The sequence below is a fragment of the Biomphalaria glabrata genome, chromosome 6, assembly GCF_947242115.1.
Source record: "Biomphalaria glabrata chromosome 6, xgBioGlab47.1, whole genome shotgun sequence".
Classification (NCBI taxonomy): domain Eukaryota; kingdom Metazoa; phylum Mollusca; class Gastropoda; family Planorbidae; genus Biomphalaria; species Biomphalaria glabrata.
In genome coordinates this window covers 12714563-12738004 of record NC_074716.1, presented here as the reverse complement: position 1 = coordinate 12738004, position 23442 = coordinate 12714563, and the positions used below count along the sequence as shown (strand labels likewise).

At 36.6% G+C, this 23442-nt stretch overlaps 1 protein-coding gene across 1 annotated transcript in view; it reads left to right on the top strand.

Annotated features, from left to right (window-relative positions):
- Nucleotides 1–23442, top strand: part of LOC106076726 (uncharacterized) — a 116431-nt gene that overhangs the window by 40725 nt on the left and 52264 nt on the right. The window contains exon 2 of the mRNA XM_013237547.2: nt 6678–6796. The gene's annotated coding sequence lies outside the window, so the exon portion shown is untranslated. The remainder of the gene's footprint in view (nt 1–6677; nt 6797–23442) is intronic.

Sequence of the window (23442 nt, the reverse complement as noted above, 5' to 3'; positions counted from 1 at the left end):
TCACATTACACAAAGAACTGATAATTCCATTCAACGGTGGTCGACCTGCATTTCATGTCTGCTCGCTCAATGCTGTTAAGGTAGAGGCACCACAATTGTTTGCAAATTTATCCCCTGATTGCAGACCTATTGCTACTAAATCTCGTCGTTACTCCTTCCAAGACACACAATTTATTAAAGCTGAAGTTGAGAAATTGATACGAAACGGTATCATTGAACCTTCCAAATCACCTTGGAGAGCTCAAGTCCTTGTCACGACCAATGAACGGCACAAAAAGCGAATGGTCGTTGATTATATCCAAACTATAAATAGATTTACTTACCTGGACGCTTACCCCATGCCTAGAGTGGATGAAATGGTGGAGAAAATTTCCAGGTATGAAATCTTTAGCACATTGGATCTGGAGAGTGCTTATCACCAAATACCTATCCAACAGAGCGAAAAGAAATACACAGCCTTCGAAGCTTGTGGTAAACTCTACCAGTTTTGCAGAATACCCTTTGGGGTCACTAACGGTGTAGCTTGCTTCCAGAAAACCATAGACACTATTATAGAAAAAGAAAAGTTGTCTGACACGTTTGCCTATGTCGACAATGTAACAATATGTGGTACAGATGTAGACTCCCATAACAAAAATCTGTTGCATTTTCAGAAGGTAGGTCTGGAATACGGAATAACTTTCAACGAAAGTAAAAGTGTATTTGCTACTAAGAAGGTAAAGCTGCTTGGATATGAAATATCCAAAGGGCATTTGAAGCCTGACCCTGATAGATTTCAAGCTCTGCGAGATTTGCCACCTCCAAAAGATCTGAAGTCTCAGAAAAGGATTGTAGGACTTTTGGCATATTATGCTCACTGGATACCAAATTTCTCCGACAAAATGTATCCTATAATGAAAAATCAAATTTTTCCTGTACCTACAGAAGTAAAAACAGCGTTGGAAGACTTGAAAGAAGAATTGCAGAAAGCAGCAATTTTCACCATAAAGTATGACCATCCTCTAATTGTGGAAACTGACGCTTCTGACATCGCAGTAGCTGCCACTTTAAATCAAGAGGGAAGACCTATTGCATTCTTCTCTAGAACTCTTTCACCTACTGAAAGGCATCAATCTGCCATAGAGAAAGAAGCCACTGCAATAATTGAAGCCATACGCAAATGGAAGCATTATTTGTGTGGCAATCATTTTACCCTTATTACGGACCAGCGGTCTATTTCATACATATTTAAAGACACTCATGACAAGAAAATTAAAAACGATAAGATACAAAGGTGGAAATTGGAACTAGCAAGCTTCAAGTTTGATATACAGTATAGACCTGGGAACGCCAACACAGCAGCAGACACCTTGTCTAGAGGGCACTGTGCAACCATGACGAAACAAAGTAGCCTGAAGACGTACCATGACTACCTGTGTCATCCAGGTGTCACTAGACTTCTACATTATGTCAGGTCAAAGAACTTACCCTTCTCGGTTGAAGAGGTCAGACAGACCATTCAACAATGCAGAACCTGCAATAGAATTAAACCGCAATTCTATAAGGAATTTGCAGGTACGCTCATCAAGGCCACACAGCCGTTTGAAAGAATAAGTGTTGACTTTAAATGTCCTTTGCCATCAGCTACTCGCAACAAGTATTTGTTAACAATGATTGACGAATATTCGCGGTTTCCATTCGCTTTTCCCTGTCCTGATATGACATCTAAGACAGTAATAAAGTGCTTCGACCAGTTATTTTTCCTCTTTGGAACACCCAGTTACATCCACTCTGATCGTGGCACATCATTTATGTCCACAGAAACTACAGAATATCTACATTCTAAGGGCATAGCCACTAGCAGGACAACGCCCTATAATGCCAAAGGAAATGGGCAAATAGAAAAGCTGAATAAAACATTGTGGCAGGCTATTTTATTAGCATTGGACTCAGGGAAGTTGGAACTATCACAGTGGGAATCTGTGTTGCCCCAGGCACTTCACTCAATTCGATCATTACTGTGTACGTCTACTAATGAAACTCCACACGAACGGATCTTCAAATTCAACAGAAGATCGCCAACGGGAACATCCTTGCCTACTTGGCTACAGAACCCAGGCAAAGTATTACTAAAATCCCCTGCAAGATCTTCAAAATTTGACCCATTGGTACAAGAGGTTGAACTTATTAGCTGCAACCCACAGTACGCCCATATACGATTTCCAAACGGCCGGGAGGAGACAGTGTCGCTTAGGCACCTGGCGCCAAAGGAAAGTTCCACGAACGACTATTTCGAACCAGAGAACGGTATTCTGCCTCAAGAGGTCGGTGACTCTTTGGATCTCTCACCAGGGAGTCGCTACGGGCCTGAAACTATCAGTAATTCACAGAGTCCCACCCCAATGATGTACAACCAGCCAGAAGTCATCAGTGACTCAGAGGGGAGCCACCCAATGCCAGAGGCCAATATTGACTCGAGTCCCGTACAGGACAGTTACGACTTGCAAGGAGAAAAGTCTACGCCAGAGATACCTCCGGATCTTTCCCTTCATACGCATGGTTATAACCTAAGACCCAGAAAGAAATAAAGGAGGGGTGAATGGAGTGATCGTTAAATGAACTTGTGTGTTACCCGTGCTTGTAATCGTGCTAGTATTTGTAATCGTGTTCGCATTATCGTAGTCTGTGAATCGTGACCAGTCTGTACTGTGTTATTGTGTGTATCAGTCGTGTTTTATTGAAATAAAGCCTTGTTTCTAAGGTTATGAATTGACTTAGTATATTACAGAGAGTTTTTATTAGAAAATAAATTCGTCTATGCATTTTATTCATTCTTTATTACACACAAAATTACTACACGAGCCTTGCGTGTAGCGAAGTCATACAGTAGATTATAAGAATCCTGTTTCCTACATAGATCACGCTCAATAGCAAGAATTACCAAAAGTTTCAATCTATCTACGAGAATAGTTGACCTCAAGTAATTCTTCATTAGTTTGAGGCGCGAGAAGCTTCTTTCACTAGATTCCACAATTACGGATATTGCATAATGCCGTTGTTTTTTTTATCGCGCGTAGGATTGGCGTTTCCCATATTGAATGATACACAATGACAATTTTTGTCTATATGTTTCAGGAGATTTGTATGAGCTTTCCAAAGATTTTTATAATTTCCGGAGATTTCCAGGACTTTTTCGTATATTTTACAAATTCAGGAGATTTCCTGGAGCTCCTGGTAAATCAGGAGGCCGCGGGAAATCTGTAATAAGTTATAAAATGCTTTAATTTATAATTTATACACCTAGAATTAGCGCGGGTCCTATGAAAGTGCGGGGCACACTGCGGTCGCATAGGTTGCAGTGGCCTAAGGCCGGCCCTGCAAAATAGCGGCGGTCGACTAGTGTTAAATAAAAGAGATATTAATAGAATTGTTAATGTTAAATAGAGAGTAGAAGATCATGAGAGAGATAAAGAAAAAAAAAGATAAAAAGACATATTGAGAGAGACAGACAAAAAAAAAAGAAAAAGTGAAGCAAAGAAAGAAAGAAAAGAGATAGAGAATAAAACGTAGAAAGAAAGACAGCTTTAACTCTTTCTCTCCTAACTGACGATACCAACGTTGATTCCACCAGAATGTGGTAAATAATTACGGAGAGAAAGAGTTAAAAATTAGATATAGAACGAGAAAGAAAGAGAATGTGGTTAGAGGAAGTTTCTCCAGGCTAACTATCTAAGCCCCAAGAATAGGACATGAGCCTCGGACTTGAAAGTCAGAGGCTACTTGAAGCACACACCGTTTACAAGGATGCTATAGACAACGGAAACTTTTCTTCCGATGTCGCTCTGATTATGAAAACCTTAAAACAATTGGTTTCCGTGATTGCCTAAAATATACTCTCGTAAGTGCCTCTAATGACAAACATTTTACAGTTTGAGAAACGCTGAAGACGAGCATGAATGATTGATCGGGCCCCAAATCAATGTGGCACTTGACTTTTGCAGACGCTTGTTAAATAAAGAGCTTTCCAATAAATGTATTTCTGGCTTTGCATGTTCTGATTGCCTCTACTCCTATATGCACGAAGTCTTCAGGTTAAATAAGATGCGGTTCTCTTGTTAAGAAAGTTGTTTTCAAGGGACCCATAGAAATTCTTGCATATATATCAAAGGCGAGGTGGTTTTAAGGATACTTGACTCTCTAAGCGTTTTAAGCATGCATTCTGAAGTCTCGGAATCCCAACGGCAATCTGAGACTCGGGAGATCTCGGGGCAGAGAATAAAAGTGAATTAAAGTTGTCTTTAAGATTTCCACATAAAAAGCATCGGATAGAGAGATTGAAGAGGAGGGGGGGGCTAACTTTTATGACGTCGCCTGGTCATGTTGAATTCTTTGGCTTGAAGGCGAAGTATTTATCTTAAAACCATTAGGAAAGTAGGCTTGCTGGACAATTCGTGAAGCGCTGTGCTGATGAACATACATCTTTAAAGCCCTGTGGAGAGAAAGCTAGTTCAAATATGGGTTTGTTTCAGCCGTGATGCATGAGTTTCACCGCTAAGCGCACACCTTGATCAATTACTTCTTGAAATAAATGGTGCATCGCGGTGCGAGTTCGTCAATGAACATACTGACATAAAGAGAGAGTGACGGCTGAAAGCTTTGCAAGTAGCCAACACAAAAGCTGACTCTAGTTTTATAGGGTGCTAGCCATATGACTTGTTTAATATATTGAATGAAACAATGACCAACTACAATTTATCGCCTGCAATTTTATGATATGCTGAAAAAAAAACAAATCTTTCTAATCTGCGGCATGGTGAATACTATTTCGTCTCGCTTTTTATGTCGCCTTTCTGTCGCCTTTCTGTCGTCTAAAACACACAACAAGCCAACACATTTGCATTACAATTGATTGTTGTAGATTCTTTAGATGGAATCAGTTTTATTTTCGAGTTATCATTACATTAGGCCAAAATATGACAAAGAAATGAGTGGAAAAACAACCAAAAAATGATTTGATTTCTTCATATTAAGTTTTGAGTGTTTCTTTGTTTTAGTGCGACAAAATGTTGCGGCGACACTTAGGCCTAATCACAGACCTATATATATATATTATATCTAGACTGGACATGGCAATCTTTTAATACTACAAAAAAGAACGTGATAATTTTTTTAAAAGTTGAAACAAGGCGTTGTTTTGTGAAGTAGTTATAAGAAGTAAAGTCTTATTTTTTCCAATCCTAACCTATGTAACAAATAGATCTACATCTAGCAATTGAACATCAAAAAAAAAAAAAGAGCACTCTCGTCTTAAAATTATTATTGTGCTATTTTCAGATAGGTAATCAATCTATTTAAATAGACGTAAGATGGCTATAATCAATAGACGTGAATTATTTCGATCTGGCATTTTCGAAACATTATCTTAATGGAAACTAACAGGAAATAGCTTTATTTCAAGAATTAGCGTGAAATAAAGTTCTGTGATTGATACACAACTGTAACATAACAAGCTATATTTATATATAGGTCTATAAATTGATCAATAGCGGATAAGAATTTCCAGTCCAGATATAATGTATAAAGGTTTGAGGGCCTAATGTACTTGTAGAAATTCGCAGTGAATTGAATTGTTTTCTTGTAGCATGCAAACAATTATTTCACGAAATTAGCACTTAAAAAAAGCACGATAAAAATTGTCTCTCCATGTAGTGGACAAATTAAGCTGTTTAAAAGAAGAAATGCGGGAGGAATTATTTTGTTTCCGAGTGTCCAGCATCCTAATGATGATATAAGAGAGAGAGAGAGAGAGAGAGAGAGAGAGAGAAGAACAAAGGAGGCGTTTCCATATCACAATAAATAATTGTTTTCAAATTGTGCTGTAGTGCTTTTCATCTTTGTCAAGACTTTCATAAGTAGAAAACTGAACCCTCTGTTTCATGTCAACAGTTCCTCCTATCAATTTACACTTTTTGACACTTGATGTGCATCTTTGGGAATAGAATTACTAGCTAACTAACCACACAGGGAAAGTTCGGCCGTTTTAATTTTTCAAAATATTATCTTCTGAAATTTATATCTCGAACACACATACGTAAGCGGGTATTCCCGCATGTATTTATTAAAGAGTGAAATAAGTAAATAAATAAATAGATGTCCAGAAACATTTCCGCACCGTCTTCTAAGTCTGGATCTGTATCACCAAACTAGAATTTTACCTACGGCAAATAGTTTTATACAGGGACATAACCAGAATGTTTTTCTGGGAGGAGGGAGAGATTAGGATGGGGTATTACTTTTTTTAACCCCCCATTCATTAGATAGGATGATCTCGCTGTTACTAAAGGTGATCAGAGGAGTAGTCTTAAAAACAAAAACCTTTTTTTTTTTATGTTCCTTGTATGTTTATTTTCACGGATCTCAAATTAAAATAAATGCAAACATGATCTGCTAACCTTTGAGCACTGATTAACTACACAAACTCGGCTACTTTGATCTCCTAGTGTGGGCGCAATTATGACTAATTATCTTCGAGCCTCTGTCGAGTGAGTCCCTTTAATAGATATGACCTGGTCGTGGTTCCGTCTTGCTTGTTGACTTCTGCTACGGAGTCGGTGTTGTTTTAAAAGATTGAATCTCCCGCCTTTCATAAACACTGTCTTCATCCTAATGGAGATTTTTGTTGACGTTGTCTCCCTCAGGTTGTCTTGGTGACGACAGAGATCTGGTCTGGATAATGTTCTGGTGTTGTTCTGACCCATCCTAGGATCTGGAATGTACACATGGACCTGTTCTGGGCGCTGAGATCTGCTATCAACAGGTACCGAATTTTGTTTGTTCCTTTCAATCTTTCCTCTCATTCCCCCCTCCCCCACTTTTTTTTCTCCGTTTTTTTTTTGCTTGCCCATTTATACGAACGTTCGAGATGTACCTTTTGGCTGAGGAGGTTTGTCTACCTTTCTATGACGTGGCAGGTATCCAAATAGACTGTTAGTTTGGGTGAAATTAAATGGTTTAAAGGATTATCACTACATAGTGGAGAAGGGTTGGGGTTAGCCAAAGCGCATTGATGTTACGAATAAATGTAGTCTGGAATTGTGGGTTGCTCAATGGTTGTGTAAAGGTCTCTGCTACATCACGTGAACATCTACAGCTAAGTTTTCTTGATGTTGGCTTCCATGTCTTGTAAGCTGCCTCCTTCCTTTGATCGTGTTGGACCTCTCATTACAAATAAACATTATTACGCCACAGCCTGCAGAATGACGTTGGCTAGGATTCAAACTCATAACTATCGTGACATTAGTCGAAGCGCTCTTGCCTGCCATACGACGAGACAATTATCCTCAACTTTAAAGATTTTTTTAAAACTTCTTCAGAACGAAAGAATATGACGGCCGTACGGATTTAAGCTCGGGACTTACTGAAGCAAACATGAAAAGCATATCACACGGCCAGACAGTCATCGCCATGTCCTAACTATAAGACTTTATATTGATCTACATTGGTTCCCACTGGATCCTTCTATAAAATGTTAAGTCTAATGCTGTACGCCCGAGAAAGCTCTTAGAACGCAGACTCCTCAGCCTGATTAACTTTCTATTATTTATACACAAAAACTGTCAGTAGTTATCTTTGTGTCTGTATGTAACAACGTGACTTACTGAAAAATATGACTTACTTAACAACTTGACTTACTTAAAAATATGACTTACTTAACAACCTGACTTGCTTAACATCACCTAGTGGCTCATAATCTCCATCGATGTTTATGTTTTCTTGTGTGTGTGCTCGTGTGGATGTTTTTAGCCTAGACAAGTGAAATCTTAAAATTGACGGGGAAAATTTCATATTTATAACACGCTCAGTGTGCTATGTCGCCCCCCCCCCCCCGAGAGGGGTATCTGGAAATAAGGTTTCCGTCCTGTCTTAAGGCGCTCAACAAACAAAACTCTGCTCTAGTCGGGATTCGAGCTCCAGCCTCCTTGTTAGGTGGCCAAGCCGTAGCCAGTCGGTTTTATTACAACATAATTAAAGAACATTATAAAATTTCTCGCAGAGAATTGTTGATGGATAGGTAAGTTGATAGAGCGTCGTGCTAATTACGCGAATGTCGTTGGTTAGTTTGAGGGTCACATGTGTTACATTTTTTAATCCCTGGGGGCCACTCGTGCTAATTAGACCCTTTCTTAAAAACTAAATGTTATTAAAATCTTATTTCTTTCATGACATTCGTATTAAATTGTAGCTGAAGTTAAAGAAATAAGAACTCAAACATTTGTCTTTGAAGTCGAAACAAATCCAAACAGAAGGAAGCCTTGCACGGATGGTTTAGACATTGTAGGAGGACAGGCATGTGGGAAGTGTATCTGAGTGATAAGATCTAGAGGGAGATATTACAGATAGACTAAGGTGGAGATGGAGAGGTATATATCTAGAAATAAAAAATCACCATTTGGGTCAGGATTTTGTGATTTTACCATCATAAAAGAGATACAAGATACCAATAGCAAAGACAAACAGACACAAACACTCTTTTGTTCCTCTGGCAATCAAATCATTAAATAGAAACAATCTGATATAAACTTTTCACATGTAAATTATGAGTGAGTCTTGTGTGAATGTACATTTATATATTTATTATATTTATATATATAAATATATATATATATATATATATATATATATATATATATATATATATATATATAAAACGTAAACAGATATAGAAAGAGAAAGAGGGAGAGAGAGAGGGTAGACAGAGAGAGAGAGAGAGAGAGAGAGAGATGAGGGGAGGGGAGAGAAGGTAAGGGGTAGACAGAAATCAACACTACGAGAAAGAGATTGTCCGAGTCTATGTACTAATGATGTACGTAATTAGATTAAAATACTTTTAAGACCGTGAACTATGCGAACTAATCAAAAGTAACTGAAAAAAAATGTCGGAATAAAAAATTCAATTTGTATATTATTTTTAGATATCTAAATATATTAATTATGTCAATTATGTTTTTTTTTTTTTTTTACATTTTCTATTTTTGAATTTACCTTTTTTTTTCACCTGTCTGAAACTAAATAAAAAATATTTTATTGATCGGAAAATCAAAGTACTGTTGGAAGAGTTTGAAAGATATGTTTAAAATTAAAAATAAACCGGAGGTTTTAAAAGCTACTAGATTCACATTGTTTTGTATTTATTAGAACACGCTAAAGTCTGAATGAACTAAAGCAATTGTGTCTTTCACGTGCAACTAGTCAACAGTTTAGAGTTGTCTAACCCTTGTAGACACAAACGTTTCTCAGTCAACAGTTTAGAGTTGTCTAACCCTTGAGGACACAAACATTTCTGCGTCAACAGTTTAGAGTTGTCTAACCCTTGTAGACACAAACGTTTCTCCGTCAACAATTTAGAGTTGTCTAACCCTTGTAGACACAAACGTTTCTCAGTCAACAGTTTAGAGTTGTCTAACCCTTGTAGACACAAACGTTTCTCAGTCAACAGTTTAGAGTTGTCTAACCCTTGTAGACACAAACGTTTCTCCGTCAACAGTTTAGAGTTGTCTAACCCTTGTAGACACAAACGTTTCTCAGTCAACAGTTTAGAGTTGTCTAACCCTTGTAGACACAAACGTTTCTCAGTCAACAGTTTAGAGTTGTCTAACCCTTGTAGACACAAACATTTCTCCGTCTATGTTCAATATTGAAAGTCGACATTTGTCTCGTCCGAAAACTTCGACGCAAAAAAATCTGGTTCACAAAGTCAACTTACTTCGTTAGCTCGATCCGAGGCTCGACTGACCGTTGGAACCAAACTGACCTCACCCCGCTGGGCAACTCCATCTTTCTATTCTAGTAGTTTAACAGAAGCCAAACGAAGTCCCCAGTCTTTCTTCCAATATTCTTACAAGCCATCCGTTTGAACTTGTTTACAAAACAATAGGTCAAGGTCTAAAGCTTGTATTTTTTTTTCTCTATATGACCTACTTTTACAAATCTTATACCAACTGACCATGTCTGTCATGTCTGTCATGGCCTAAATTGTACCGATGTGCCAAAACCCAAATTATCACTAATTGTCTGTCTGTCTGCCTGGTATAAATCTTTTACATCTTTATTCCCACTTCTTATTTAATGATTCATTGTTGATGACAACACACGAATCAGTTTTAAAAAAACAACAACAATTATTTAATTAATAATTGGTGATTAATACATTGTGTTTTATATAAAACGCAAACTAAAACTCTATGGGTATATCACAAGGTCCTCAGGGCTCGAAAGGTCCTTCCTTCAGGGAACAGTACCAGGCAAAAGAAGAAGAAGCTAACAAAGAATGTGATGGGGAGGTAACAGCTCTGCCATTTAAAGTTGTATCTTAGGCAAAATACAGAGAAAAATGAAGAAATAAGGTCAACAGATCTTGTGTAGTGCCCCAACTGTCCAACATACTAAGAGATAGGTAAAGGTCAAGGTTTTATCTAGAAATGGAAATAAATCTTGAGATACACACCAGTATTTTGCGAGTAATGTCCTTATATAAGCCTAGATATTTTAAAAGTATTTTATAGATATTTTAAAAGTATTTTATAGATATTTTAAAAGTATTTTATAGATATTTTAAAAGTATTTTATAGATATTTTAAAAGTATTTTATAGATATTTTAAAGTATTTTATAGATATTTTAAAAGTATTTTATAGATATTTTAAAAGTATTTTATAGATATTTTAAAAGTATTTTATAGATATTTTAAAAGTATTTTATAGATATTTTAAAGTATTTTATAGATATTTTAAAAGTATTTTATAGATATTTTAAAAGTATTTTATAGATATTTTAAAAGTATTTTATAGATATTTTAAAAGTATTTTATAGATATTTTGCTTGTTTCTTAAGTGGCGTAGCTAGGAATTTTTCATTATTTGGGGGCCCGGGGGGAGCTTGACTTCTTTAGGGGCCCCTGCATTTTGCGTAATATTTAATGTTTCTTCTTCTTCTTCTTCTTCTTGAAACTGTCAGGTAGAGTTTAATACAACTCCGCGCAGTGCAATGAGGATGCTCTCGCACCCCCTTAGGCACCCCCTACGGGGAATCTTGTTTTGCTACCCTTTAGCCTAATCGTTTCTCCTACGATCGTTTCCACCCGGGCGCCACTATGAGGCAGGGGAGCATGCCCGGGAATATTTAATGTAAAAAAAAACAAAATAAAAACACACTTAGCCGTATGTCTGATTTCACGTCTGGAAACGTGAATCATTAAAGAAGTAAAAATGGTTGATGGTTGATACTGTTTTAATGTTCCAAGCATTACAAAATAAAAGTAAAATCTAATTTAGAACGGATTGTACAACCTACTGAGCTTAGTACAGTAAGGAATTTGACTCTACATATGTTGTAATTGAAAACCTATCAAATTGTACACTCGATTCGCTTTAAGAAAATAAAAAGTAGTCTTTGCAAGCTGCAAAATATTATAAAGTCGAATTTTCAATACCTTTTTTTTGAGATATAGGATTGACAGACGGGCGGACAGAAAGATAACACGTCTAATAACAAGTCTAATAGCATCTAATAATACAAGTACTAAAAGTAGGGCCAGCCCTAGGACACTGCAACATATGCCCCGCGCTAATTCTAGGTGTAAATTATTAAATTAAACCATTTTATAACATTTTATAACAGATTTTCCGCGGCCGCCTGATTTACCATGAGCTCCTGTAAATATCCTGCAATTGCAAAATATACAATAAAGTCCTGGAAATCTCCGGAAATTATTAAAATCTTTTGAAAACTCATGAAAATCTCATGAAATATAGACAAAATTGTCATTTTGGGGTTTCATTCAATATGGAAAACGCCAATCCTATGCGCGATAAATAAAAACAGCATTATGCATTAGCTGTAATTGTGTAATCTGGTGAAAGAAGCTTCTCGCACCTCAAACTAATGAATAATTACTTGAGGTCAACAATTCTCGAAGATAGATTGAAACGTTTGATAATTCTTGCTATTGAGCGTGATCTAGGTAGGAAATAGAATTTTTATGTTATACTGTATGAATTCGCTACACGCAAGGCTCGTAAAGTAATTTTGTATGTAGTAAAGAATGAATAAAATGCAAAGATGAATTTATTTTCTAATACAAACTCTTAATTTTCACGTATTATCTGTTTAATCAAACTGGGCCCCCGCGATGGTTAAGTCCGGCCCTGACTAAAAGAATATTAAAACTTGTTTATAGAAGCTGTAATCGAGCAGACTCTAAAAAAGTCGAGCAGTCATGTCTAGGGATGGCGCTAAAATTGATGTCGATGAGTACACTGGCAGTAAGGTGTCTTTGTTGTATAGTTGTTGTGGAGTGTTTATTGTTTACTTGTGTTTCCGTGGTAACGACGAGGAAAGGAAGTGGTGTAGAATAATGAGACCATGCGCTGGACTGTCATTATATGTAAAGAAGTCACGTGGGTGAGACTTGAACGAGAGACAACCCAGAGACGTGAGAGAGAGAGAGAGAGAGAGAGAGTAAAGGCGTGTTTTGTAGTGAGTTTCAATACCATTTTCTTGTGTTACTACTAAATCTAAATCTCAAGCTGAATTTATAGTATTAATAAAATTTATATTAAGTTTTGTTTTAATAAAGAATTTGTTCAAATTATTTAAAATGTTCATTTAATCATAATACACCTAAATCGGTTTAGTGTTTAGTTATAGAAGTTGTGTGGGGCTGCAATGTAACGAATGTACACTTCGCGTATGTATACTCTGAACTAGATCTAACTTTATAAATTATTTAATAATAACAATACTTAATATTATTTAATTTATATGGCACTGTCGTTAAACAGACAAGGAAAAAAAGGCAAACCAATCTGGCTAACTCTGAACACATACATCTAAATGTAGGCTACATCTTGAACGTAGTGAAGCATGTTGCTTGTCTGGGCTCAATGGGGATAGCGTTCCAAACCTTTTGGTCCTTGCACTGAAAAGGCCCCAATATTATTAAGAGGAAAAAATTTGACACATCAAGAAGAGTTATGTCCCTGAATCGCAGCGGTCTCCGAGGGGCATCACTAAGTCTCGAGGGTGTTTCATTATTTCATGTGCGCTAAAGTGGTAAAGTGCGGGCCCAATGAGACCCATTCAGAGTGCACTCAAATTAAAAGAGAAAACTTGAACAATTAAATCAAGACTTCGAATACTGTCATAATAAATAGGAAACTCATTTAATGATAATTATTTTAAATTGTTCTAACCCTGCCTTGCACACCGCCATCCAAGCTAGTGCAGAAGGTGTGCACTGTTAGAGACTAGACTAGATTTCACAAAATGCTTCAAGTAATGACCAGAGGAACCTGACTCGGCATTAGACAAGTTTCCTATAAATAATACCAGGAACCAGTTCCCTCTTCAGCCGAACTCTCTCTCCTCCCTTATAAAATAATACCAGGAACCAGTTCCCTCTTCAGTCGAACTCTCTCTCCTCCCTTATAAAATAATACCAGGAACCAGTTCCCTCTTCAGCCGAACTCTCTCTCCTCCCTTATAAAATAATACCAGGAACCAGTTCCCTCTTCAGCCGAACTCTCTCTCCTCCCTTATAAAACTAAGTCTCTGGAGAACAATAGGTTAGCCTTTTTTTTTTGTTTTGTTTTTTGTACAATTAGTTGAAACTACTCCCGTGATAAAATTAACTCCTTCACTAAGACTTTTCTATTTGCTATCTAGACGATTCCATTAAGCACATTAATAGGGGTGTTGATTGATACAATAAGAATAGGTGAACAAAATAAACGTGTACAAATTTCTCGCCGATGTAAGCTAGCGGTTAAACTTCATTTGGGTATTTAAACCAAAGAAAAACACAGATAACCTCACTTACTTTGAGAAGATAATCAAGCAAGAAATATTCAATCCAAATCCCTGTCAGGCTAGAACACTTACGTTTTGAGCAATACTAAAAAATAGTGAAGTTATATACATGATTGACCTTTTGGTTCCTGTTATTTCAGCCACATAAAGCATTATTATTTAAATAAATATCAAACGTTATCAACTATTGTTGTATATTTTTTATTTTTTTTTAAAGATTCTCTTTTTGGTGTAAGATGTCTAACGTAGACTTGGTTACCTCTAATTGCATACAGAAAGTCTCTGCTTCCGTCTTGTCTTCTTTAGGCCTTGCCATAGTTGTTATTGTCCGTCCTCTATTGTCGCGTATTGCTCTATCCTGCAATATATTTTCTTCAATTACTGTTATTAGTTGTGCAGCACAGATCTTACAGCTAACTGCTGGCATTACAGGTTCTAGGGAATCAATTTTGAATTTTCATAGAAATGACATTTTATTCTTTCTCTGTTGGTGCAAAGTTAATAGAAAAAAAAGTCCGAATAAAAAAAAAATTATTCTAGTTTTGCGGTCCCCAAGACACTATAAATATGCTGCTTCCAGTCCCTAGAAGGCGAAAATTATCAACAATATTTATATATACTTATTTTTGTGAAATAACAAAATTGCATACATAAATGTGATACAATAGTATTTCCTTCCGCATCATGCCCCCCCCCCCCGGTTCTTAGAATATTTACAATAAATTTTTAGAAAAATGTTAATATTTTATGAACAATCGGCCTACATGTTATTTTTTTATAAGTTAGCTTTTCAAAAATAAAAAGTAACCGTAGCATCAGAAAAAAAAACAACAATTCTATTTTGGTTTTCTTTTCAGAAGCACAATTGCTACAAAGACAGTCAAAGTTACAAAAATGCACAAATAAATTTAATTATATAATTTTATTTAATTATATATGTATGTATTATGCCATAGCAATAGCAATAATAATAATAATAACAATAATAATATTGTCCAAAATAACAATATACCCCATTGTTATATCAACCGAGGGGATAATAACAACTGACCTCACAGACACCTTCAAGGCCCTTAACATTCCTAGGAACATCTTCGTTGCCTGTCAGAGGGCGGTACTGCTGCAGACCTGCCACATCACCAGAAAATTCCTCAGTGGAAACTGTTAAAGGGACTACGATGAATTTTGTTTCTCTTTAGCGAAACTCGACCCTGGCAATGCCAGAGAATGACTACTCGTTCATTTCTAACATAATAATAATAATAATAATAATAACAATAATAATAATAATAATAATAACATAATAATAATAATAATTGTAATAAATAATAAAAGTTATAATAATTCACAACACTACATCATATCACACACAACAGTGACCCAGACAGAAAATTAAATGATTATCGCAGCACCACATTGTCCTCCAAACCAATAACACAAAGTGTGCAAGCTCTAAAATATGAAATCAGATTTTTTAAGACGGACGGACGGACAGACTGCATAAATATAATATTGACATGCCTAGACCCATTTAAGGGGGCTCGCTGAAAATGGTTAGCATTTTCTTCAGTGTAAAGTGTTCTGAATATAACGTTACTTTGAGTTTGAATATTAAAACCTCGTTCTAAAGGATAATCGAAATATAATATTTTAGAACCACTGCTCCACACATCTTTGGAGGCCTGTGAATAAATGCAGTTATTAAGGCCTGCTACAAGATAATCGTGTCAGAAGAGAATGGTTGTTGTTTTTTTTTATAAAGTTAACCTTGGCTTTATTTTCAGACTGATTAGAGTTATTGTTCCTGTTTCTTTTAACCTACATTTTTGTTAATGTCATCAATGATAACATCTTTATGATGACTAGATTTCTGTTGGGTATTGAATATTATACTTTTTAAAGTTCCTTGTTAATCACTGCCATGTGTTAGAGTTGTCTTTTTAAATTAGACGTAGACCTAGAGAAAATCTCACCAGTCTGTTCAGATGCAAATATTGTCAATGGTACAATTGATTTAATCTACAAGAAAACAAGGTTACAAAAACAGTTTGTGTGGAAACACAAACTCAATATCGGCCCCCGAAGTGGTCCACCCAGGGAGGTAAAAAGGCAGGTTTCAATATTTTCAGAAAGAATATCAGAATAAAATTCTATCAAAGGTAAATGACAGAGAAGAATGGAGAAAGAAGGTTTACGGATCTTGTGTGGTGCCCCAACGATCCAGCAGACCAGGGGATATGTGGAAGTGAAATTAGATGTCAACCTGGCCTATCTGATTGCATATAATGATTATCATATTGATCCAGTTGAGTTGTACAATGTCAACCTCTGATTCAATACCTCATTAATAAACAATAACAAATAGTTTTTAAAGGGGGTGACGATGATGTGGTGAGCACCTACAATCACATGTCTATAAATACTACTTATTAATTGTTGTTTTAAATTATGTTCCACTTATACGCATATTAAATAAAATTTTTCTCTTTCAAAAAACTAGTAACCATTCTTTTGTAAATACAGTAGTTACTTTGACAGAACTTACATAACTTAGCAATACATTTATAAAAAAAAGATAATTTTTTACAAAAAATCTAAAACCATTTGCATAAATGTGTTAAAAATATGGTAAATAGTCATCTCCCTTACTAAATAGCCTTCTGTAATTGTTACTATTAATAGTGGATAGTTGTAAAAATGATGTATTTTTATGAAAAAACTGCTTGCATAGTTGATTTTAAAAATTAAATTTTTCACTTTCAGAAAAGAAAAAAGTAGCCTTTGCATCAGAATTTCGAAAGGTCTAAAATTTAATGATGTCGGATTTTCACTCTTTTTTCTAGTATACGAGATCTAAACGGGACGGTATATTGAACAAGAGAAGTTTATTCAATTTGTTTACCTCTGTTGCTATGATACTAGCCAGTGCACAACTGTCACCGCTGATTTGATTTTAAAGCTAGCGAAGTTCAGAAGTTCATTCCACTTTTATAACTGAATATTGGGCTCAGCTCTACGTGCGGTATTGTTTCTCAAGCACAATAAAAACAAACATTTTACTCGACACAGTTCTGTAGCATTGGACATAATGTTAAACAATATTTAAAAACCTGTCCTAAGTAGATTAAATTTTCATTTTCTCAAGCGGCGTGTATTTTGCGACTTCACCGCCAACGGCCACAGTGTCATTTATATCTCCTCTTCTCTTAAAAGACGATGGATGCTCCCATGTTAGTCACTGGCCTTGGTTTCGTCTTGAGACGGGGCAGAATCTGGTGTGGCTGAGTTTGCCACAACCTGTGCATATATATGCATCTGTCCTACGGCTAGCTGAGAAGGCAGCCTTCCTTTTCTTTCTCTTAACTGATAAAGCTTCGTTTCTTTTGCACTCGGCGAAGCTCGTATCAGCACGCATATTGTCCGGTCCTGGACTATCACCTCCCATATACCTTACTTAATGCCGTGGCTCCCATGCCTCGCTTACAGGCATCCCTGTAGGTTAGTCTTGGGCGGCCCCTGGGTTAGACTCCCTCTGCAAGCCCAGCGTATAGGATGTCCGTAGGGATTCTTTCATCTGGCCTGCGAGTGACATAACCGAGCCAGTGTAGTCCTCTCTGTGTAAGAAGAGCAAAGACCATAGATAATTGATACAAAACATTGCAAAACTTGGTTACCAGAAACAAATGTAACAATACCGCAGACGTTAGTCACTATACCTAATTAGAAAAAAATCGGCTTATATATTTGCCATATTCATTCATCAATGAATAACATTTTTAGTAGTGGTCATTAGTTTAGTGTGGTACTTCCAGCACCCGTGGGTCATGTTTAAATCTTAAAACTAAAAATTATATTGAAAATCGTCTTACGTTTCACTTACAGATATAAGGTACAGCGGCTGCTTTTTATTCCCTGGAAGTGAACCGATTAGTTTGTGAAATTAAATATGTAAGCCGTTTATTTGATGAATAATAAATAGCTAAATTTTTTATAACTATTTAATATTTAAAGTAAGAAAAGGGAACGCTATACAAGTGTATGTATCTTGTAAATATTAATGTATACAGTTTTGTTATTCAAAAAAATACAATTAAATATATTTTTAGCTTATGTGTTGTTGTTGTTGTTTTTTTTGTGTTTGTTTTTTTTTACTATGTATTAGTTGACCGAATACGTTTGTTTTTGTTTTTATAAAAGAAGGAAGGTTTATGCAAAGAGTTGTGTACTTTAGTATTGAAACAGACGTAACAGATTTGTAAATTATCACAGTATACTGCCGTACGTCCTACAGTGTATATTAAAGAGGTGGACGTAATCCAGAGTTCATGATTGGGAGATGGGCTGTTCATTTGTTTGTCCGTAGGAAAACTATTTATTAGATAATTATTTAAAAATATATCACATCCTGTTAGGAAAGGTTCAGTCTGGACCATATCTTCAAAACAACCCGTTGAATGAATACTTCTGAATATTAACAAGAAATTTAAAAAAAACAACATCCCCCAGACAAACAATACAATCATGTCGGCAACACTCTCGCCTATTGCACCTTTCCCTACTGCTTGCCTTCCCTACCCCACGATTGCTGGACCCTTCAGGGGCAGCTCTGAGTCTGAAACGCAAAATTGTTGTAGACGATTTCTGTGGCTTCACCTGTAGTAGCTAGCTAACGTATTGGGTGGTGCCAACTCTAGAGAGGCCACACTTTAAAAAACAGGATAAGAACGTTATTACAATCAGATTCTACACAAATATTGAGAAAGAAAGAAAGAGAGAGAGAGAGAGGGGGAGCGAGGGGGAGGGAGAGAGAGAAAAGAGCCAAGATATACATACATTTATGTATTTAAAATATCAAATAGCGAAAATTAAATTTATTTCTGTCACGAAGTGAGTGACATTACAAAACAAAACAAAAAAAAGACTAATTAATCAAAGAGAAAGTGGCTGACAAGAAACTGAGGCCTCCCAGGAGATACGTTGAACTGTTCGAAATTGTTTACTTTTTCAATTTAACGGCAACAAAAGTCAAACTGACTCACGACATAGTCAAATATTCATTTTTTTAGTCACTCAGTAAAGGGAGACAATGAATGATACCTTAGCAACCGTTTGAGGCCACGCCCACGCTCAACAGAAAAAAATCAACATGATAAACAACCTTTTTTTTTTCTCTCTCTTTGAATGGCCATCTCGCAGCTTTATGAGCAGTTCTTTCCCTTCCCACAATTACTTTTCTAAATCAGTGACATTTGGCTTTCTCAATGGGAACTGCTTGCATTGTATCTTGCATGTAGCTTTAAACGGAGACTAATCAACTTATAAGGTAAATACTTTGCTCACTTTAGGTAGAACATCTATAGAGGGTATACAGTAACCATAGTAACGACCATAACGCCATAAAGAATTCTTTAACACCTTTGAGAGCGCCTATGTCTGTTTAAAAACAAAAATGCACTCGTCTGGTCAAGATTTCAAGTCGGACGTCGTCAATCTGCATCCATTCGAATTCTTTCTCTTTTTTTTTTTTGGCTCGTTGACTTCGTCTTATTATTTCTAAAATGAAGTGGCAGCTAAGTGGTTCACATCTTCAAGACTCGTCCTTATCTTATCAATTACAGACGTTACTTCAAAGAGAAAATAATTACATCCTACCCATTTCATGTGGCAATCTAGTCACTGGTTTTTCTTGGCTGATTCAGGCAACCCATTCCATGTTCTAACAGCACTAAGAAAGTAGTTGCACTTGTAGGGATTTATCCCAGCATATAAAATAAGAAATGTGCCTTTATCTTTGTGTCTTTTAGAGTATTTTACTCGGTTTTGTTTTTGTATTTGGAGATTATGGGTCAGTGTTTTATATATTATTGCTACTTTACTTTTGATTCTTCTGGCTTGAAATATCTCTAAATTTAGGTGTTACTGTAAGCAAATGTGAATTTTCGTTTGATTTAAATCTTACGTCTCTATTTCGCGCCTGTTTTAGTTTATCTATGTTTTTCTTGAGTTTAAGTGTTCTAATATTGGCCTCGAATCTCTGTGAAGACTGGAAATTTTGAATTTCCGGATTTTTAAAGCGCCCCTAAATCCGCCCTGATCTAATGGGTGCCTGACTTAAGTTGGGGAAAGTAAAGACGGCTGGTCGTTGTGCTGGCCACATGACACCCTGCTCGGTAACCGTTGGCCAAAGAAACAGATGAAAGAAAGTTGACCATGGCGCACTGGGCTATGCATATAAAAGTTAATTTAAGCAAAAGCAATTTAAAAAAAAACCACAAAAAAAAGCCATTTCATATAAGAAAAAAACGACATTGATATTATTTGCCGCTATGAAAAGTTGGGTGTCATTCCATAGTCTCAGTTTCTGAACTTAAAATGAGAAAACAAAAAACACAAACACTAAAAAAAAAAAAAACATTCGTATAAAATTGTCAGCTTTTAGTGAAAGACTTTCTAATAGGGAGATAGTCCATGTTCTGTTGATATCACGGTTACTGATTTAAAGCTTTCTGTTTCGTTAACCTATCAGTTGTGGTAAAAGTAGTTTAGTGAGATAAGATAAGATAGAATCTATTTTTAAAAAAATGTAAGTATCTTATGTCATTGAAAACGTCTCAGTTTACAATGAAATCGCTCTCAATGTAATTGTGTAATTAACTTTTTTTTTTGAATGAAGAAATTGTACACTTCCAATCGTCATCTAGATCTTGGTTTTGGGTTTTATTGTTATTGTTGTTACTATTATTGTGTTTGACGTCTTGACTTGACGTTCTCTCTGTTGAGTGGTTAGTAGTCAGTTATAATAACTTATGATGCACTTACCCTGATAAACTTTCGTTCTCCAGATTTTGTTTTTAAAATATTCTTTGGAGGTAATTTTAGGAGTTTTATATTTGTAACAAAAGAAAGATAATCTAAGAAGTGTGTAATAATTAGGTTTTGGAGATATTTATTGGGGATGACATTAGGATGGCTGCCTGGTTGGTGTGGTATGCGCTGGACTGTTGTTCGGACTTGTCGCTTGTGCCACGATCATAGCCTACCCGCTGCCATCCCCCGTCGTCCTGCAGGAGGTTTGAACTAAGAACATCCGAAACATGTACAACACCCACAAGATAAAAATAATCCTACAAGATAAAAGAAGATAAGATATTCTTAGTCGAAAATCTTAATAGTTGGAACAGCAATAGAGAATAATTTTAGAAGAGAGATTAAGTGATGTAATACTTTTCAATAATATGGTAAAAAAAATATTTATGTTCTACAAAATAGAGCAGTGAGATTCATAACAAACGAATATTCACATTTGACTAGAGTAACACCTTTAGTATAATCACTAAATTTAGAAAGCCTTAAGGCGAGAAGACTCAAAAGTAATGTAGCAATTATACAGAAAACACTGAACCATAATCTTCAAATACAAAAACAAAATTTAATAAAATACTCAGAAAGTCACAAAGATAAAGGCACGTTCCTCGTCCCATATGCTAGGACAAATTTGTAAAAATACTCCTTCTTCTCTATTAGAGCATAGAATTGGTTGCCTGAGCTAGCCAGGAAAACAAATGACTTAGCAGAATTTAAATCATTGGTTAACATGCATGACGCCTAGGACGCCTAGGACGTAATCATCTTTTTTTGAAGTAACGTCTGTATTATATAAGATAAGGTAAGATAATGGTTCAGAAATTTCCGATTTTATGCTGATCTAACTCCTAGCTTTCGCTACCCAATCTATTTCCGATAAAAATCCCAGGCGCGAGATGACAACATCAGATATCTGAATCTAAATGAAACCAATCGTATTTTTTTTAATTGATGGTGAATTTAGGGGCCCCAAGATTTATATATTTCATGTCACGTGTTTACACAAATAAATTACTGCTTTGAAAAAGTCTCTACTAAATCAAACATTGCTATATTAATATGTAATAGGATCCAATTTCGTAGTACGGACTGATGCGTGAGAGGGCTGGGCTTTTGTTTGGGTGCACTAGGTCAGGAAATAGAGGCTCAAACAATATGTCTTTTTTCGGCTTCACTGCTTTTATAGAAAGATCGAGTTATTCAAGTGATTGAGTCATTCACGTGACCCAATCATCCATGTGACCGAGTCATCTACTTGACCGAGTCATCCACGTGACAGGGTCATCCACGTGACAGGGTCATCCACGTGACAGGGTCATCCAAGGGAGCGACACTCCAGGCGCCGGTCTTGTTCTTAGAATTAAAACGTTACATTGAAAGAAGAAACTAAAAGACATGTACACAGGTATATACTATGTTCCTACATAGACTACAGGGTGTTACAGTTTTTGGAGTATAACCTTATGTCAGTATTCGTTTTCACCTGTCTCTTGGCAGAGGCGTAGTGAGAGACACGTGCGCCCGGGGCAAGGTGCCATGAACATCTCATAGAAATATAGGATGCGTGTGGCTCCCCCACCCCATTAGGGTCACGCCCGGGACATCGTGCCCCCCCCCTCCTCGCTACGTCTCTGCCGTTGGGGCACCACACATTATCTGTCAACTTTCTTTCTCCATTCCTTGTTTGTCTTTTGCCTTGATTAGAATCTCTGTTAATGACTGCTCCGTCCATTCTTTCATGTTTGATCCCCATCGATTTCTCTGTCAGCCTTTTTTTCCTGTTACTGTTCCCTGAAGGAAGGTCTTTGCGAGCCCTGAGTACCTAAAGATCTTGTCGATAAGTTTAAGTTTGCGTTTTCTTTTATTTAAAAAAAAAATATAATCAGGTACAAATGTCATTGTGATTCTGTTTCAAATATGTTGTGGCCTTCTAGGTGACAAGTTAAGTTCCCCTTTCAGACCTTGTGATCTATGGGGCAGATGATGTAAAGGTCATCTGTTTCTGTAGTCCACGGTTAACGAGAATATCATGTAGCCAGCACAAAACGACCAACTGCCTTTACTTTTTCCCCATCTAATGTCAACTACCCATGAAAGTTTGGTGAACTCAGAGGCACTTTAAAGATTCCGAAAGTAAAACTCCCAGTCTTCACCAGGATTTGAACCCGGGACCCAGTTCGGAAGCCAAGCGCTTTACCAATCATCCACCGCACCCGCCGTTGTAAGTGATCCATCTCGAGGATTCTCCTCTCCAATTCTGCGGCTACCGTCTAAGATTCGCAAGCGTACAAGAATGTGGTCTTGATTTTTGTTGCCGAAGGCTGTGACTTTGTCTTTCCAGATTGTTTTGAGTGTTGCAAGCGCTGTTGTAAAAATTGAGATTCTGGTTAGTAGTTAAGACCTGTTTCCTTCGTCTGAAATGTTTTACCGATAAAGAAACACATTTGTTAAGATTTCTAGAGTCTCAGTGTGGGGGCTCGATGGTTGGGAGAAGTCCAATTAAGAATGAGAGATTTGGGAGAGTTGAGAACACCAGATCGTGGGAATGAATGGTGCTCGATTCAGCGTAATGAACAGGAAGTCCTAGTTGAGCCTCTGGTTCAGGTCTATAGTTTGTGTGATTATGAGAGAAGTATGTTTCTCCATACCGCCACGGCGGCGAGGAATCGGAAATAGAAGATCACATTCTCGGGAAATGAGTATCGTACGAGAGAGAGAGAGAGAGAGAGAGAGA